A 6,817-nucleotide genomic window follows, 5' to 3' on the forward strand; every position below is an offset into this window, starting at 1 on the left:
AAGGGACAAGAAAAAACAAACCCACATTTTGTTTGAAAAAGGGCATAACGAAGCCTGAATTTTTTTGCAAGCTAATAACCCCAAGATGTTGAATATTTATAGTAAACGCTGACTGTTACCACAGGGATTTAAAGCCATGCTTCTATAATCTGTCAGGAAGCATCTTCCTCTGGTTTGTTGCACAAACTAGTTTGTTCACAGAATAATTGTCCTGAGTGGAGCTGTGTGGTATGCCACTTTGTAACCTTTTCGTGATGTATGACTTTTCATGACTCAGGGAGCCAGAGTCTTATTTGTAGAAGTTGAATTTCTAGCACTTCAAATGAAGCCAAAAGGTTCTGAGGATCTCCAGGTTTCTAGCTAGTGAAGAACCAGGATCAGGATATGAACGGAGCCTGTTGTTCACCACTAGAACCTCTCTTTAGCCTAATTTTGGCATTGATGGGAAGAGCTTGGAATCACTATGTAAGTACATTTTCAAGGGAGGAGGAGGAAGCCCCCCTCACCCCGAATGGTTTCTATTAGTAACAACAACGTAGACAATGAGAATGTAGACTGTGACATCAGTTGGGGAGCATTAGGGTACATAGCTAGGCTCATGTGATTTGAGAATAGGTCTTGGTAAGATAATTTTATACCATTCTTAAACCGGTAATAACCTTATGCTAGAGTTTTTCTGTGCAGGATGGATATACCTCTTACTCTGTGCTTGAGTTTTCCTATGCAGGATTGACCTCCCTCCCCCACAGTCTTTAGATAGTGATTACATTTATAAATATGTTTATATTTATTGTTGTTTTGCCTCTGTGTATGTACATGTGCTGCATGGGTACAGTGCCCACAGAATCCAGAAGAGAGCATCAGATCCTCTGGAAATGGAGTTACAGGTGGTTGAAAACTGCCATGTATGTGCTGGGAACTGAACCTGGGTCCTTTAGAAGAGTAGTTAAATACCCTTACAGCTACCTCTCCAGCCCTGTATTTTACATTTTATATAAACATATATAGCACATATTAAAACTTCATTCTTAATATCTTATCTTACTCCATTTAAAAGCAGATAATAAATGTACTAGGAAAACCAGTAAATTTTAGTAATGGAATTTTTTTATTAGAATATTTTCACTTAATCTTTTGAGACTTGCAAATTTATAAACATAACTATGACATAGTAACCTAATGTAATGGAGAAGACATTTAATCTTCCTATTGATCACTTTGGCCAGATGTATTGGCTTTACTTCTACAGCTGCAATATGTGATAATGTTAAAAGCAGACATTAGTTTTTCTCCTCTGGGTTCTCAATTTATCATCTACCCTTTTCTCTTTGCTCCAAGAGTCTTATAATCCATGTGTAGCATTAGTTGTTTGCCCTACACTCCAGAGTCTAGATGGGTTTGGCTATTGGGGAATCCTGGCAGGAAGAGAAACACAGGTCGTACCAGGTGTTTTCTTTAGGTTCTGTCCTGTGGGGTCCCCGTTGATGGCTGGATTCTATAATGCATTTTATACAAACAGCCCAATTTAGGTGTCAGTTTCTTCTCCAGCTCTCAACTTCCTGTACAGCTTTTGTCAAAGAGAAGCTGTAAGAGCATGCTGTCTCTTCTGGTTGTATTGCACCCTGCCTATGTGTTTGTATACAGTTTCTATTAAGTTCTCCCCAGTTCATCTTGGACTGGTTGTTCCTGCAGGTTGTGGAGTTAATAGCATCAGTGTGCTATCACAGAAAGGCCTCTACTAGATTCTTGTAGATGAATGTCATTGGTGAAGGAACTAAACTTATATACACTACTTTGTAGCTCTCATCATGCCTGCCAGGCAGGAGGAAGGAAGGAAGGAAGGAACGCCTATGGAGGCTTCTGAAGATTGATTTGGAGATGTCTTATGGACAAAGGGAACTGAAGTGACAGCTGGGCAGCCAGTAACTGTAATTTCAGCTGTGAGGGATCTGATATTCTGTACTGGATTCTGTGGGTACCCACACACAGGTGCCAGCATGCGCGCGTGCTGAAAACCTTATTCTACCTTTAAATATTTTAAGATTGATAAGCACACTATTTTATAAGCATGCTATGGGATCCCAGGAAACCATGTGGTACAGTTTATTGTTTTAGACATAAATCTGGTAGAGTCAGTTGTAGGTCTTCTTACAGGAGTCTTACTATAGATAAAAAGCCTGACTCTCCAAAAGGCCTTTGAAAATCTAAACAAAAGGATTGACTTTCAATACAAAAATCAAACTCCCCACCCCCAAAATAACAATAATAAGATTTGGGAGGCAGAGGCCAGAGAAAATTTTCAATAATTAATATTATTTGTTCGTATTTGAAGTTAGAGATAATAGAAACCTGGCCATTCAACCTTGCTTAGTGCCTAAGAACTGTTAGTATGCAGTCAACTAGTCACAGTCTGCTTCAACACGAACCATGATAGCTAGCAAACATGAGTGTGTGGGGTGAGAGGCTTAAGGATTATTCTAAATGTTCCTGTGGTTTCCTTTCCACCAGGCATGGTGAGGAAAGCAGACTTACACTGAAGGAGTCCCTTAGGATTTCTCTCCTTCTGGGCAGTTACTTCAGTCAATACAGTAGCAGGGGGAACTGACAAGTCTAGGTGAGTGCAGAAGGGCTCAGATCTTTGCAACTCTAGCCTCAAAACACTGGTCCTGGCAGTAAGGAAAGTCAACTGAGAAGTGGGTAAGGAGAGCCGGGTTAGTTATGTATTGAGCCGTCATGTCTGAGGATGAACAAACACATGAAATGTAGTAAGGGGATTTTGAAATGCAGACTACAAGACAGAACTCAAGGGAAAGGCTTAGAGAAGAAAGTTTCCCTTTGGAAATGGTGTTCCTAAAGCTGCAATAAAATGTGGAGTCAGAAATTGCATAATAAAAGCAATTTTCTCCAGGAGGAAGTCCTGAATTCTAAGAATAAAAAAATTAAATTTGTTTCAGAAAAATTAATGAAGCACAAACTACACTAATATCTGGCTAGTTGAAATGTTTAAAATTTACAGATATAAGGCAAATTGTCTTACAGATTTTATAAGTCTCTAAGAAATAAAGAGTCCAATTGGCTGTTATTTTTTTCTCCCAAAAGAGAAATCTAGAAGGAAATGAAGCAAGGCCTACTGTTATGAAAGAGTCTATGATCCTAGACTTTTAAATTTAGTCAGTTGCTTCTCACGTATTTATGTACAGATGAAATTCAAAAGCTAAGGGATAATTTAGTATTGGGCCAGAAAAATGACTTCTAAACTGAAAGAAACCAAGACTGGCAACATCCTGTAGTCCAAAGCATGACAAAGCATGGCAATGACCATGAAGCTTCTCCTCCTCCTCCTCCTCTCCCTCCTCCTCATTGTCACCATCATCACCACCACCATCACCACCACCACCATTGGTGTATTATGAGACTATGTGCACTATGTGCACTATGTACCAGTAGAGGCCGAAGGTACTTGCTTCTTCTAGATAGTTCTGAGACTGACATGGGTACTGGTACTAACACTCAGGTCTTCTGCAAGAGCAGTATGAGTTCTTAACTACTGAGCCTTGTCCCCAGCTCCAGTGATGACCATTAAATATAAGGATATATTGTACTGTCACTGTCTGTTGAATATTAGTGGTTATATCTTCCCTGCTCAGCTTCAGTTTATGAGAGTCATATACTGCATGCCTCTTTCCAAAGAAGAGGCTGCAGGACTAGAAGAACAGGGATGGTGGGTGGGTTGAACAGGAACGTGGGAATGATGGGTAGGTGAAGCAAGGCATGATGGGTAGGTGGAACAGGAGCGTGGGAATGATGGGTAGGTGAAGCAAGGCATGATGGGTAGGTGGAACAGGAGCGTGGGAATGATGGGTAGGTGAAGCAAGGCATGATGGGTAGGTGGAACAGGAGCGTGGGAATGATGGGTAGGTGAAGCAAGGCATGATGGGTAGGTGGAACAGGAGCGTAGGAATGATGGGTAGGTGAAGCAAGGCATGATGGGTAGGTGGAACAGGAGCGTGGGAATGATGGGTAGGTGAAGTAAGGGATGCTGTGTGTGTTGAACAGGACCACAGATGCTAAGGAAGGATGAACTCTTCCATACTAAGTTTCTTTCAAAGGTTTGCTCTCTTGGATTTAATGTTAAGTATTTTGTAAATCACTCAGTGGTTAAGTAATACATCTTGGTGGAAATTTGTCAAAATAAATTAAATGAATACTGGTCTATGTCTGGCCTCTATACCCACAGGGATTCTTTCCTGAGATGTCATACTCCTGGGGCGGAGTTCCACATATGCACAAAGTCATGCATTCCAGTGTATAAGAAGCAGTTGTCTGGATAAACGTTCCATCCAGTTGTGGTGGTGCAGGCTGTAGGACTTGCTGCAGGAGGTAGAGGAATATTCTCATAGTCTAGGATTTACTCTTTTGCAGCTCGTAAATGCTCCAACAGTCCTTTAATTATGAATGTCTAGGAAGTCAGAGATTTTGGTCATAGGTATTTCCTGAATGCTGGCTAGGAGAAAATGAGGTACTAGTTACTATAAAAGAAGGAAAAGAGAGTTTTCAAGTTATAGAGGTTCTCTATAAAAAATGATAAAAATGTTGACCTGGGGTTTTGATACTATGTGAAGTTTAAATGAAAAAAAAATCATTTAGTCTAAGTGAGATCTTACAAAGGCCTTGTTTACAAGGACAGAGATGCAGATCTGTCCCTCTCTACTGTATGCATTGAACCCCCAGCATGTATTAGCTGGATGACTTGGGGCAAGCCACTAAACCACTCTTTGCTTCAATTTCCTTAGTTGGAGAATCCTTCAGACGTAGACATTAAACAAATTATTAGTTGTAAAGAATTTACAAAATTATGTAATATACACAGAAGGCATTTCATAAACACATGTTCTTACCATGGTACTTTCATCTCATGCAGCTGTGGATCCAATGAGCTATTATAGTAATGGCTGGTGTGACAAAATAGCCCCTGGGTAATAGGAGCATGAATGTCATGGGGTAGCCACATGACCAGCTCCACTGGAGGAAGCGTATGCTTAGTATTGTAAATGTGGCCAACAACTCATGAACCTACTGCTACCTTTTTTTTCTCAAATTGCTTTCTAAATTTCTATTTCTATCCCCATGTTTGTATAGACCTCAAACCTCATAAAAGAAGACTCTCTGTGCAGTTGGATAATGGTCAATGTCCAGGATCACAATGATTAAAGTGAAGAGAATAAGTGCAGGTGAAATGCTCAGCTACACAGCGAACATTTATATAACCCTGTCCCCTAAGACTCAGGGACCATCTTGGAAGAGGTCAAGAGCAGAGAAAATGTAAGAGTCAGAGGCCTGGGATGATCTGATGGAAACTGTGTCTTTTGGACATGCTAGGGCCACTGCCCTCTTGTACTCACAGCAGCTGTGGTGGCCTGCTAAGGACAAGCCAGTAAACATCTCAGCGTGCAGTGGGGGAAGGGACTCATGAGCTCCTACACCTAGTTGAGGAGCTGGGGAGAGTTCATGGCTTCTGAAGGAGGAAAAATATGTTTTAAGTATGTGGTCTCTGGCAAGTTGACCATGGTCCTCGGATGGTCCCAACCTTTGGATATATAGGTATCCTAAATTGATCTTGGTGGATTATTGAAAATGAAAAAAGGAAGACAAATTTGGGAGGGGTGCAGGGTGAATCTGGGAGGAGTATGGGGAGTGAGAACTGAATATGATCAGAATACATTGTATACATGTATGAAATTCTCAAAGAATTAATAAAATAAAGACCCAGTTCTACCTCTCTTTGGCATGTACCCAAATGATCCCCCACTATACCATAGGGGCATATGCTTCAATATGTCCATAGCAACCTTATTTGTGATAGCCAGAAGCTAGAAACAACACAGATGTTCCACACAGAGGAATGGATACAGGAAATGATGTTCATTTATACAATGGAATATTATTCAGCTATTATGAATGAGGATATCATGAATTTTGCAGGCAACTTAGACCCAAAAGGACATCAATGGTATGTACTTATTAATAAGTGGATATTAGCCAAAAAATGTACAGGATACTTAGGATACAATCTGCAGAACTCAAATGGTTAACAAGCCAAAGAGCCCAAGTGAAGATGCTTTAATCCCACACTTGGCAGGGAGAAGAAAGCAATCATGCAGGGCAGAGGGAGGGAGGGTCTGGGTGGAAAGAGAGGGGGAGAGGAAAAGGGGAACATGATCAGGTATTGTGGGGTGGGGATGGGGGGCAGAAAGAATCACTGAGGGCCAGCAGAATGAATGGAAATATGCAACAGTGGAGGGGGGGGCTCTAGAATATATCAAAGACCTGGGAGGTGAGAGACTTACAGGACTCAAAGGGAGGGACATTAGATGAAATGCCCAACAGTGGGGAGAGGGAACTCCCTCCAGTAGAAAGACAGGGCATAAGTGAGGGATGGGGTTGCTATCCCACAGTCAAAAACTCTGATCCAGAATTGTTCCTGTCTAAGGGAACTGCAGGGTCAAAAATGGAGAAGAGACTGAGGGAAAGGAAATCCAATGACAGGCCCAACTTGGGATCCATCTCAAGGGGAGGCTCCAAGGCTCGACACTATTACTGATGCTATGGATGTGCTAACAGACAGGAATCTAGCATGGCTGTCCTCCGAGAGGCTCGACAAGCAGCTGACTGAGACAGATGGAGATACTTCCACCCAACTAATGGTCAGAAGCCAGAGACCCCGGTGGTTGAATTAGAGAAAGGCTGGAAGAAGTTGAGGAGGAGGGCAACCCTGTAGGAAGAGCCCATAGGAAGATCAGGCACCAGGCATCTCAAC

General features: G+C 41.6%; 1 protein-coding gene and 1 long non-coding RNA gene across 3 annotated transcripts in view; one reads left to right on the forward strand and one right to left on the reverse strand.

Moving 5' to 3' along the window:
- Unc13c (unc-13 homolog C) overlaps nt 1–6,817 on the reverse strand; it is a 426,173-nt gene that overhangs the window by 8,629 nt on the left and 410,727 nt on the right.
- LOC102554551 (uncharacterized) overlaps nt 1–6,817 on the forward strand; it is a 35,537-nt gene that overhangs the window by 8,479 nt on the left and 20,241 nt on the right. The window contains exon 5 of the long non-coding RNA XR_001839455.3: nt 5,140–5,322. This is a non-coding gene — a long non-coding RNA (uncharacterized LOC102554551). The remainder of the gene's footprint in view (nt 1–5,139; nt 5,323–6,817) is intronic.

The sequence above is a fragment of the Rattus norvegicus genome, chromosome 8 (genome assembly GCF_036323735.1).
Source record: "Rattus norvegicus strain BN/NHsdMcwi chromosome 8, GRCr8, whole genome shotgun sequence".
In the NCBI taxonomy this organism is placed as follows: Eukaryota; Metazoa; Chordata; class Mammalia; order Rodentia; family Muridae; genus Rattus; species Rattus norvegicus.